Consider the following 13,366-nt stretch of genomic DNA (forward strand, 5'->3'; position numbering starts at 1 on the left):
GACGGATCAGGGGGGTCGGGGGAAACGCATAGAGCCCCTCCCTCGGCCACGCGTGCGCTTTTAGCGCGTCATGACCTAACGGGGGCTGTCCTCCTGGATCGAGCACCACAGTGGGCAGTGTGTCGCGCGCCGCGATGCGAGAGATCGACGCAGGCGCGACCAAACCTGGCCCAAACCTGTTCCATCACCCGAGGGTGGAGGCACCACTCCGTATAACGGGGATTGCCTCGAGACAGCAGGCCGGTCGTAACTCCGCCGTCCCGGCAGATAGACCGCTGACACTGAAAGGAGGCGGGGATACACCCACAGGTGAATCCCCGCTATGGTTCAGCGCCCCCGACCGCACACCGCCCTGTTTGTTCAGGTGGGCGATCGCTGCCCTATTGTCCGAGCGAATCAGCACATGGTGCCCATGTGTGAGCCGCTGGAAGTGTTACCTCCGCAGGCCGGGGGGACTGCGGAGGCAACGTTCTCTTTCGAGTCTGGCCGCATGCGGACTTGTCCGGCAGTGCGGTCCCCAAGAGAGCTCCCAACCAACAATGGGCCCACGGCGCCATTGATGGTGGGCTTGTCCTGAAGCAGAGCCCGGCGAATCGCCTTCAGCTCTAGCACGTTTATGTGGCGAAGCTCCTGAGCCTCCCACCGGCCGTTCGCCGAAAAATGCCCGCAAATCGCACCCCCTCCCCAGAGGGAGGCGTCTGTGCGAATCACCATCCTGAGTGGGACAGGGCCCCACCGAGTACCTCTCGAGAGGTAACGGGGGTCCGCCCATATAGCCAGCGCCTGCCAGGCCTGACCTGTCAGAGGAACCCTGCGATGACGGTCCCCGGCCGAGTCCAGGCGAAGCCTGAGAACCATATTTGGACCACGAGAGCATGTGTAGCCTCCCTAGCGGGAGCACATGCAGTGCTGAGGCCATCAGGCCCAACATCACTGTGCACTGATGCACTGACACCGAGGGCACAGACCTAACGTCCTTGGCTTGCTGTCCGAACCGTGCGAGCCTGTCGCTCTGGCGAAAGGCTCGCAGGAAGTCTAGCTCGAGCCCCAGGAAGGTCGCCGCCTGCGCTGGGACGAGGTAACTCTTCTGCCAGTTCACCAAAAACCCTAAGGGTTGCCGGTGATCGGTCACCACCTTGGTATGTTCCGTGGCACGGACCCTCGAGTCGGCCGCTAAGAGAACGTCGTCGAGATATAGGAAGACGCGGATCCCCCTCGCGCGGAGGGGAGCCAAGGCTGTCTCCACGCACACCGTGAGGGTTCGCGGGCTCAAAGACATGCCGAATGGCAAGACACAGAACTCGTAAGCCTTCCCCAGGAAGGAGAACCTCAGGTATTTCCTGTGTCTCCTGACCATGTGGACATGGAAGAACGCACCTTCCAGATCCCCGGAAGTAAGAAATCCCCCTGTCTCAACTCGTTGAACAGGCGGGGAAGAGAGCATTCGGAACGGGACTTCCTCAGCGTCTTGTTGAGACGCCGAAGGTCCAATTTTGGACGCATGGAGCCGTCCTTCTTGGGCACGATAAAGTACCTGTGGTAGAAAACCCAAGCGCACATCTGCCTTGGGAACCGAGCGAATCGCCCCTTTGGCGAGGAACGAATAACCTCCTTGTGGAGTATGTCCATGGCCTCCCCCTCCACGGCCAGATCGGGGGTCCCATCGAACGTGGGTGTGGGCCTGGCAAACTGTAGAGCGTATCCCCTCTGGAGGGTGCGCCGTAATGGGGACGGGGAACATAGATGCTCCCAGGCATCGAGCCTGTTGGACAAGATGGTCTCTTGTGGCCAAAGGAGCGGAACCCGTCATGAGCATATTGCTGGGCACCGGGACCTTTTGATCCGGTGCCCTGATGGGGGGGCGGGACGTGAGAGGCTACGCCCCCCCGCCGCATGGACAGTTCCGTAGAAGCTGTGCATGCTGGGGGAGAACCCCCCCCCCTGCCGTGCGCCTTTCGCAGGCTGGGGGGACTGCGGAGGTAACGTTCTTTCTCGAGACCGGCCGCACGTGGACTTGTCCAACAGTGCGGCCCCCAGGCGAGCTCCCGACCAGCAATGAGCCGTCGGTGCCATTGATGGTGGGCTGTCCTAGGAGCCTCTAGCCGAGGCCAGGCCGTAGCCATGGACCAAGGCGAGCCTTGATGATGGGTATGAGACCCTGGGCGAGCTCCCGACCGAACTCGGGCCTTGGGCACCGAGGACGGTGGGTCTAAAGCTACAAGCCGCAGGCTGGAACTAAGCCCAGCCTTGGTGAGCCAACCGGTGGGCTTGACCTGGGCGCTGGCAACCGAGGCCAGGCCGTGGCCATGGACCAAGGTGCGCTGTGCCCCCTGCCAGGCTCCCTGCACTTGCAGGGGGAGCCCCAACAAGGGAGTGCGACCCATGGAGAGCTCCCAACCACCCCGGGCCTTGGGCACCAAGGGCGGTGGGCTTGTCCTTAGAGCTACAAGCCAAAGGCTGGCACTGAGCCCAGACCTTGGCGAGCTGTAAGCCCTGCTGGACGCGTAGCGCCAGCAAGGAGCGGTACGTCTATTGTAGCGGAGGTAGCTCGCGCCCAATGTACTTAGCACACAGATACTAACTGCACGGGTGCACGCCAGCTATCTGCAAAATACTATCGTTCTGTGCTAAACAGTACTAAATATTGCTATCTGCACGTATGCAAGGCAAGCTAGCTTTCACACTCCTTTGAGAGCGGACCTTGGTCCGCTCTCAAGAGCTTAGCTGCGGACAAGACCGAGGGTTCAAGGCGCCTGTGCAGCGTGCTCGTGCCCAAGGCAGAACACGCACTTAACGTGCCGATTCATACTCGGCCAAAGTAGTTTTACACACGGCCCATCCCCTCCCTGACTTTCCCTGCTCAGTAGCAAGAGGAAGCAGGAAGCTAATCGCTAATAGCAAGCTCCCGCAGGGCGCACCCTATTAGCGGGAGTACTGCTTAAGCAAGCTAGCAGGCTAGCAAGAAGCACAGGCTAGACAGTAAGCAACCCGGAGGCTGGCGAACGTGCGCGTGCAATGGTAACGTAAGCGGCAATAGCCCATCCCGAAGGGGAGGCACCAATACCCACAACCTGTTAACCCGAGAGAACAGGCGTGGAAGCCACTAGCTAAGCTAGCATAAGCACTGAGAGACAAGCGTGCGCTAACACAAGCCTGCGCACAAGCCGGTGCAGCGAGTCTCTACCCTGAGTAACACGGGGAAGCAAGCGTGACCGCAAGCAGAGGCCAGCGGCCCGCGAGTTACAATCTAGTAGATGCTATTTGCATGAGGCAAGCAACACTTAGCAGACAAGCAAGCTGGCTAAGATGGCGTAAGTACTGAGAGAAGCGGCCCACACAACGTGCGGGGAGAGCTCACCTAGCTAGCGTAATCGCCCAGCTAATATCTCAGAGTGCCCCCTTCGGGGCCGACGCCAGTAAAAGCTACACTACATTTATGTAGGTCCCAGCAACGCCTGTGCGGCGTGCTCCTGCCCTTAGGCATGCACACATTAAATTAATTGTGCCGGTCGTAACCGGCCAGCGTAGCCTCACAGCTAATACAGCACCTAGCTGTTCCCCCCTCTCTCTGCTAACAGGAATAACGGGGTTACCGTGCAAGCTAAAGCCTGCAACGGTAAGATAGCTGGAGTGCTACACAACACTAGATACTGGCTGCACGGGAGCAAGCTAGCTATCTAGCTAACTGAAGAGCATGGCTTCTAGCTACTACTCTCGCTTAACGCGCGCCCTACACAGAGGTAGCTGGCGCGAAGTACTTAGCACACAGATACTAACTGCACGTGTGCACGTTAGCTATCTGCCACAATAACCGGGTGCGTTACCCTGTCTGGGGACGCAGCCAGATAGCTGGAGTGCTACAAGGTAGTCAAAGCTAGCTGCACTGAGCAAACTAGCTAACTATCTAACACGCGCGCTCTAAAGCCGGCGCCTAAAGTACCTAGCACACGAAAGCTACCCGCACGGGTGCCAAAGCTAGCTATCTGTAACAACTGGGCTAATTAGCCTCTTTGTTCCTGTGCTACGTGGTACAAGCTATTTGCACGTATGCAACCTAGCCTTAACAGTTTTGAGCGCGGACCTAAGTCGGCCCTCAAACGATAATGCTGCCCCAGACGGGGGAGCGAAGCAAAGCTACACAGCGGCAGCAATAACCACTACACAGCGGTAGCAGCAGAACTACACGGCGGTAGCAATAAACAGTTAACTAAGGAAGATACTCTTAGCTTTTAGATGACTTGTTCCGACGCCGCTGGTGAAGGGTACAGGATCGGGTTCCCGAAGCCTGCTTTATCCCGTCCACGCGAACCTCTTGAGGTGGGCAAATCAGACGGAACGAGCCTAGTATCTAAAGCTATGTAAGAGAGCTAACTCAGAGTTAACCGCGGAGCTTTCTAAAACACGTCTTCTCAGCGGGTGGAAGAAACGGAAAGTGAGTATCCCTGGGCTGACAGGACGTGACGTAGTCACGTGGATCCGTGTCAGCGCCAGGGGGGCACCACGCCACCTACGGGTGGGTGGTCAGGTTTTAATGGTAAGTAATTTTGGAGCAAAATGACAGTCTTCCATAGGGCTGCGTCGCAGCGTTGTAGGCACTAGTGAGAGCTTGAGTTCAAAACGAAGTAAAACCAGTCAATTCACACACCTGTGAGTAAAGCATATACTGGTAAACGCTAGGGCTGCACGATTAATCGTATTTTCATCGTCATCGCAATATGAAAATGCGCGATGAACACATCGCAAATGTCACGTGTTATCGCAAAAAAGTTTTTTATTTTTTTACAGTGCACCTGAACGCAACATGCAAGATACCGGCTGAATAAGTGTCCAAATGTTCATGTCATTCTGGCCAATACTCCACTTCTGTTATAACAATTCAGTCTGGAATATGGAATATCTTTCAATAATCGTTATGACTAAAAGGCTAAAAGTAATCTGATGTGTAAGAAATGACTGTTCTACATTGAAGTAAAAATGTAAATAATTAACTTGTTGGTTTTGGATTTTTTTTTAGCTTCAAGAGTGCATTTTTGTTCGTATGACCCTCAACACAGGCTTTGAGAATCCCGTGCCACTTACTGATACGTATGCTTAAATTAACACACTCATATTGCAAAATGAATTTAGGCCCTCACTGTAATACTTCAGAAGTTGAATTTGAAGTTCAGCATTAATAAATTTGTCATTTGTCTTAGATTTACCTTTGTGTGTTATTGCAATATAAAACTACATAATTGAGAATCGATTCTAGATTCTGGAATCGAGAATCGATTCTGGAATCGGATCGTGACCCCAGGAATCGGAATCGGATCGTGGCTTAGCCGGATCGGAGCACCCCTACCCATTAATATTTTTGTTTATAGCATTTATTTATTTATCGCAGGTCATATCGTCATCGCAATATTGAACAGTGTTATCGCACATCGCAGCTTTTCCTCATATCGTGCAGCCCTAGTAAAACGCTTACCGATGCTTACCTGATCATGTCAGCACAACGCATAGGTGTAGGAAGCATGGGGGACAGGGGAATATTAAAAGGTGGTTAAAATTATCCCCTCAAAAAATAAAGTACAAAATTATATTATTTACTATCGACAGTAGGGATGTTAATGATTAACCGATAGTTGGTTAACTGCCGTTAAGAACGTAACCGATTAAAATTAATTAACTGTTTTGACCGACAACATTGTTACTTTGTGTCATCAATTCAGTCTTCATACATATAGCTAATGTAGCATGTAGCTCACAGTGTGTTAATTATACCAGTCCAGCAGAGGGCGTATCTCACCCAGCTAGCGCAACAGAAGGAATGGTCACGTGAGAAGGTCGTCACGCATGCATGAGGAAGTAGGAAGTGAATTGAGCAAACAACATGAAACAAAACGGATGCTAAAATTAGCCGCAAACTCGCGCTAGCAACAGCATAGAGGGATTACACTCTTTATTTATCCATCATTTTATCCCAGGATGAAATGATGGATGAAAATGCCCCTTCCTCTACCTCTTTGCTCCTCCACCTCTCCCCACCCGCCTCCCCCATTCCATTCTCCAGCAGGTTGAACGAACTGATAAGCGTTGGACTGTCTATGATCCCCCAGTCCATCTAAGCCCCCTCGTTCTACCCTCCCGCCCCCAAACCTGCCCCCTCGACCGTCCCCTCCCTCACATGCCCTCCAGCCCTTTCCCATACTGCCATGCCCCACGCCCCCCCGACCCACCCCCGACCCACCACTCCCGACCCCGAACCTGGCCCCCCGACCGTCCCCTCCCTCACATGCCCTCCAGCCCTCTCCCATACTGCCATGACCCACGCCCCCCCGACCCACCCCCGAACCCACCACTCCCGACCCCGAACCTGGCCCCCCCACAGTCCCCTCCCTTACATCCCCCTCAACCTACCTGCTCCCCGCCCACCCTCTCTCTGCCATCCCCCACGCCCCCTCGACCCACCCCCGACCCACCACTGCCGACCCCGAGTCGGCAGTGGTGGCAGTCCCCCAAGTGTCGACACGCCCCACCCCCGCCTGTCCAAGACCCCCCCCAATCTGCCCCCCCCCCTCCGTGGTCCAAGTCCCCAAGCGTCGTCCAGCCTGACGCCAGACCCCTCCATCCCGGCCTGTTCTGATAAAAACAAGGTCCCACAGCAGTCTTGCAAAGGAAATGGACGAGCACAGACTAGAAATGGAACTGGCTGCGATAAACCTCCATTGGTCTATCGATCCAATGCTTCGATTCCAGTCTTGATTTCATACAGACATAATACTTTCCCCCCAACACGATCTGTCTCTAAATCAGACTTAATCTCCATTCCCCTTGTGAAGCAAATGATACAAGTTCCAGGCTCTAAAAATATTAAAGCCGCACTCCTTAATGTTAGGTCGCTGTCAAATAAATCTCTCCTCATCAGTGATCTGATTACCAGTCATAATCTGGATTTAATGTTCCTCACCGAAACCTGGCTCGATATGAACAACAGAGTGGCTGTTCTGTCCGAATCAGCACCGCCTAATTATAGCTTCATTGACACTCCCAGAGCTGATAAGAGGGGGGGGGGGGGGGGGAGTAGCAATTGTCTTTTCTGATATGTTTCAATGTAAGCAGGTAACATTTGGAGACTTCTCATCGTTCGAATACCTTGCTGCTATTCTGAAATGCTCAACTACTGTGTTACTGCTGAATATCTATAGACCACCAAAATACTCAGGCAGCTTTCTCGTTGAATTTGCTGATCTACTCTCCTTAATTTTCATGGAACATGACTGTACATCTATTGCTGGGGATTTCAATATTCATATTGATAACCCGACGGATAATTTTGCCAAAGAACTGAATATCTTACTTGATACTTTTGATCTGTCTCAACATGTTTCAGGGCCTACTCACAACCGAGGCCATACCCTGGATTTAGTTATTACTAGGGGCTTCAAGTCCTCTTCTGTGTCGACTATTGATGTTGCATTGTCTGACCATCTTTGCATCTTTTTTTAAATGGAAATCTCCCCTGAGATCATTAATAGGTCACAAACCGTTAAAAGACGAGAGATTAACTCATTCTCTGCCAGGGTCATTTCGGTCTGTGTGCTCCCAGTGCCAGGATTTTGAGCATATTTCCTGATCTTCCAGGACCCACAGAATATTCTGTGCTAGGAATAAAATTACACAACATATCTCACAATAAAGCAGAGACTCTCTTCTTACCCCTTGTAAAAAACTGAAACTCTACCATGTTTCCTTGTTTAGTTACAAGCAGTGGAAGTTAGCTTGTTTTCACTAAAAATGCCCTCCTTGGGAGAGAAATAGGAGAAAAAGAGGTTTTTAGTGAAGGACACCGTTTCAAGCAGAACTCTCTTTTGAGCCTTTTATTTTTTGCCTCAGTGACACATCAGACATATACAGTATTTGTTTTCCCAAATAAATAAATAAAAAATAAAAAATAAGAGAATGTATTTGAGGGAGCTGTGTCGGTCCATCCCGCCCAGTGAGCGGCTACAGAGAGAGAGAGAGAGAGAGAGTCTGGCCCCTGGGGTTTCTTGACAGATGAGGCTTGGCCGCAGCCTCCTTGCTACAGTATTGTCAGTAAAATGGAAGAACCTCAGAATAAGTTGGAACCTATTTCGAGACATGGTCTTTCCGAAATAGGTGGTGTAGGACTACACACAGGACTGGGACTAGGACTGGACTGCGCCTCCATCAACTCAGAGTCTGAAAACACAAAATATCAAAGTATGATAAATATGTGCACAAAATCAAATAAATAATTTACTTTTACAGTTGCCATGTGGATTTTTAGCTTAGCTTGATAAAAGCATAAACAAATGGAACGAACCCTTATGTGGTCACACTCTCTCTCTCTTCCTGGACAAGCTTTAACCCTGTACATTTACAACAAATGTATCTGTATTGTATAATATTGAAGTGTGCCTTTATTACTTTTTCTAACTAGTAATAATGTGAATTCTGAGTTATTTATATGCTTTGTCCAATCCAAATTGCTGGCGCTGTTCAATGGCGACCCGGTTTTGCTCTCCGACTCTGAGAGCGAACCAAGCAGAATTTCGCTCGTGATACTTGTACCATGAAGTGACAATAAAGTTTCTCTCTCTCTCTCTCTCTCTCTCTCTCTCTCTCTCTCTCTCTCTCTCTCTCTCTCTCTCTCTCTCTCTCTCTCTCTCTCTCTCTCTCTCTCTCTCTCTCTCTCTCTCTCTCTCACACACACACACACAGGAATAACGAGTGCTGTAACATTACCTGCTGTCACGTTACCTCTCATAAGTAACGTTAGCACAGAAGATCACACAATAGCTACGTTAGTGCTGTAAACTTTGAAATGTTTATGTGACACAGACGGCTGTGTGTGATCATTTCATCTCAAACGCGATACAAAAAATAGGCTACTTTTTACCATCATCATCGCTCTCTCCAAGTGGCACCCATTTCTCCTCCTCCGATTCATCTGTGTCAGACGGATCAGAACGCTGTGAAGGGGAGCCTTCGTCGCCCTGGCGCTCCGTCGTGGAGCAACAACAAAAACGCCGGCGTCTTGCTCGCCATCGTCGCCATCCGAGAACTCTGGGTCGGACTCTGTTTCGACCACAGGCTCCACCCATAAACACTAAACTAGCGGGTTCCTTTTATCAGTTTGACTTGAAACAATGTCACAGGCTGGGAAAGTGTCTGATGTAATGTAAACACCCAAAACATGAAAGTACGTCCGAGTACGTCTTTGGCACAGAACGCCATTGTTAACACATTGAATGCCAGCCATGTTTTCATTCCTGTAGGTAAGTTGTGCCAGGGGTGTTTTTGACGATTCTGGCTCATTTTAGAAACAGACGAGGATTCTTTTCTGTTAAGAATTCATGAACACCAATCATCTAAAAATAACTAATAGAATGTGTGCTTTCTCTGTCTAAAAGAGTTAGTTTGCAGAGTTAGTAGTTATGTAGATATTAGCCGTTGAGTACAGCATGGTTTCAGCGTCTGGAAATTTATTCAGAGATAAATGGCTTTTTGTGAAACAGTCACTTTAACCATTCATTTTTGGCATCAGTAAGACCGTCAGACATTCTAAACAATAGTTTTGAACAGTAATTTCCTCCATAACAACAGGAAACACCCCTCTCATTCAAACTCCTCCCTCCGTGTGTCTTGTGTCCTCCTGGCTGTACAGCGGGCGTGTCAGAAGCGCTTTTGCTGCTGCCTGCCTGTGTGCCTGCCTGCCTGCTTGCCTGCGTGCAGACGCTCCTTGTGCGAGTCAAGATGGGCCGGGGAATGCGTGGGCGATGGGCAGATGTTGATTCTGGCCTTTCTGAGGTGTTTCAAAGTGTGTTTCACCTATGATCTATTTTGCAAATCGCTCTCCGCTCTCTGTGTGCTGCTGCCGGTGCGCGGCCGCTCTCAGGCAAGACAAGTCTTGAATGGATTACTGTGAAATCGCCACGGCATTTCCTTGAACGGCTTGGTCCCGCGGCAGTTTTTTCTTTGATTTCGGTCGTCTGGGGGAGCACTGTCAACACTTAGTGGGTCGGTAAAATAGATTATACACATTATCTTGCTCCAATAGTGATCTCGAAGATGTAAAAGTTGTTGATTGATGTACCACCGTCAAAAAAAAAAAATGTTTATGTAAGACGAGTTAGCTCGTCCTTGGCACTTAAGCGCTGGATTATGTAAGACGAGTTAGGTCGTCTCTGGCACTTAATGTGTTAACACATTCACTGCCAATGACGTATTCATCCGTCAAAAAAAATCCAACGGTTGACTGCCAATGACGTATTAATACGTCAAAAAAATGATTTTTTTTTTTTTGACCGTGGGATGTGCATCTAACCCTTTTACATCTCTTATATCAATATTAGAGCCACCGAACATGTACAACCCATTCCACCGACCCACTAAGTGGCGACAGTGCTCTCCCAGACTAGAGAAAGGCAAGCAAAAAGCAGTGTGAGGAAGCCATTCTCGTGAAAATGTTTTCGCGCTGATTGCTGGCGGTGCGGGATTGCAAATTTGCATAATAGATTACGAGTGGAACACACTTTGAAACACGCAGCATAAATAAGACCAGAATCGCAAAAGCTTCATCAAAGCTCTCAACACAAACCACAAGAAACGAGCGAGACAGCAGACAGGCAGCAGAAGCAGTGAGCCTGGTGACGCGAGGTTACAGCAGCAGCAGCAACGAGCTTGTGACATGCCCGCTGCAGCCAAGAAGAACACACACGGAGGGAGGAGTTTGAAGTAGAGGGGTGTTTCCTGCTGTTATGGAGGAAATTACTGTTCAAAACTATTGTTTAGATGTCTGACGTCTTACTGATGCCAAAAATGAATGGTTAAAGTGACTGTTCTATCGAATTTCACAAAAAGCCGTTTATCTCAGAATAATTTTTCTGACGCTGAAACCATGCTGTATTCAACTGCTAATGCTTACATAACTACTAACTCTACAAACTAACTCTTTTAGACAGAGAAAGCACACATTCTATTAGTTCTTTTGAGATATTGTGTGTTCACAAAATCTTAGCAGAAAAGAATCCTCGGGTCTTGAAATATGAGCCAGAATCCTCAAAAAAACCCTCTGGCAGAACCTACCTACAGTAAAAAAAACAGTTAAAAAAAAACGGCTGGCAGTGAATGTGTTAAAAGTACGTCAGGGTACGTCTTTGGCAGAGAATGAGTTAATGCAGGCACCAGCGCGCTCTTTATGGAGACATTTTCTTTATCTCCTCCCACATCAGCTTCTGTCAATGACATTCTTGATAACTTCAATTCAACAATTCTGAATACTATTGATAGTGTGGCGCCTGTTAGGTTAAAATTGCTGTCTGGCAAGATTAAAGCACCCTGGCGAAATTCTGAATCCGTTAGATGCAAAAAGAAAGATTGCAGGAAAACTGAGCGTAAATGGCGGAAAACTAATCTTCACATTCACTATGATATTTACAAAGAAAGCCTTCACTCCTACAACCTCGAACTGAAAAGGTTGAGACAATCGTTCTTTTCCGATATAATTAACAAAAATGTGAACAATGCACGCACTCTATTTGCCACAGTTGATAGACTGACTAACCCGCCTCTCTGTGTAGCACCTGAGTTCCTCTCTACTGTCAAATGTAATGAGTTTGCTGCCTTTTTTACGGATAAAATTATTAATATCAGGCAGGCTATTAGCGGCTCCACACCAAGAAATGCTGTGACATCATCCTACCCGCAGATCCCTAGTTCGATAAATTTGTCCCAGCGTTATCGACCACAACATCTTAGAGGAAACTGTGCAAGGCCTTAAATCATCTTCGTGCTGTCTCGATACCCTTCCAACAAGCTTTTTTAAAAGCATTTATAACTGTCTGTCGTCGGACCTATTGCAAATAGTTAATAGCTCCCTTTTGACCGGCACTTTTCCCGAGTCCCTGAAAACTGCAGTTATTAAACCCCTACAAAAAAAGCGTAGCCTTGATGCATCGGTAATCAGTAACTACAGACCAATATCTAATCTCCCCTTTATAGCCAAAATAATTGAAAAGGTTTTTTACCTACAACTCAATAGATTCCTAACCTCAAATGATCTATCAGGCTTTCACCCCCATCACAGCACAGAAACCGCGCTTACTAAAGTCATAAATGACATCAGAATGAACACAGACTCAGGCAAAAAATCGATTCTAGTGCTACTGGATCTTAGCGCTGCATTTGACACTGTTGACCACTCAATTTTATTGGACAGACTGGAAAACTGGGTTGGGCTATCGGGTACGGTCCCCCAGTGGTTCAAGTCCTATCTTCAAGACAGGAAGTACTTCGTCTCCATTGGCAATTACACATCTGACCTAACTAGGATGACTTGTGGGGTGCCTCAAGGATCCATTATGGGGCCCGTTCTCTTCAACCTTTATATGCTCCCTCTAGGCCTAATTATGCAAAAAAACAAAGTAGCCTATCATAACTATGCAGACGACACTCAGTTGTATATAACTCTTTCCTCAGCTGACTATGCCCCCATAGAATCATTGTGCCAGTGCATTGATCAAATAAATAACTGGATGTGCCAGAATTTCCTACAGCTAAACAAAGACAAAACAGAGGTGATCATCTTTGGCCCCAAAGAACAAAGGCTTATCACTGTACGCCTTGAGTCTCTATCCCTGAAGCCTAAGGATCAAGTCAAAAATCTTGGCGTTATTATTGATTCCAATCTCAACTTTAACTCCCACATTAAGTCAATTAGAAAATCAGCTTTTTATCATCTTAAAAATATAGCAAGAGTTAGGGGATACATGTCCAGACAGGATCTAGAAAAACTAATTCATGCCTTCATTTATAGTAGGTTAGACTATTGCAATAGCCTTTTTTCTGGTCTCTCCAAAAAATAACTTAGGCAACTTCAACTCATTCAGAATGCTGCTGCTAGAGTTCTAACGAAGACTAAGAAAGCTGATCATATCACTCCAGTTCTTAAGTCCTTACACTGGTTGCCAGTGTGTCATAGAATAGATTTTAAAATACTGTTATTAGTCTATAAATCACTTAATGGCCTAGGCCCAAAATACATAGCTGAATTGCTCCCACGCTACGAACCGTCTAGAACTCTTAGGTCAACAGGGTCCAGCTTATTAACTGTCCCTAGGATCAAATCAAATCATGGGAAGGCTGCATTTACCCACTATGCTTCTGCTAGCTGGAACAAATTGCCTGAAGACCTCAGACCTGCCCCAACCTTACTTACTTTTAAAAATAGACTAAAGACTTTTATGTTTACCGTTGCTTTTAACTGCTGACAGCTACTATGCAAACCCAATATAAGTTTTTAGCTCTGTCTGCAACTGCTGCGCCTGTTGCTTAATGCACTTTTTATACTCTTTTTTAAAGT

The 13,366-nt window shown here is 48.4% G+C and overlaps 1 protein-coding gene across 1 annotated transcript in view; it reads right to left on the reverse strand.

The window, feature by feature from the left end:
- pwp1 (PWP1 homolog, endonuclein) overlaps window positions 1–13,366 on the reverse strand; it is a 76,280-nt gene that overhangs the window by 44,684 nt on the left and 18,230 nt on the right. The window lies entirely within an intron of this gene.

Source organism: Poromitra crassiceps (assembly GCF_964638095.1).
Source record: "Poromitra crassiceps genome assembly, chromosome: 2".
Taxonomy (NCBI): Eukaryota; Metazoa; Chordata; class Actinopteri; order Beryciformes; family Melamphaidae; genus Poromitra; species Poromitra crassiceps.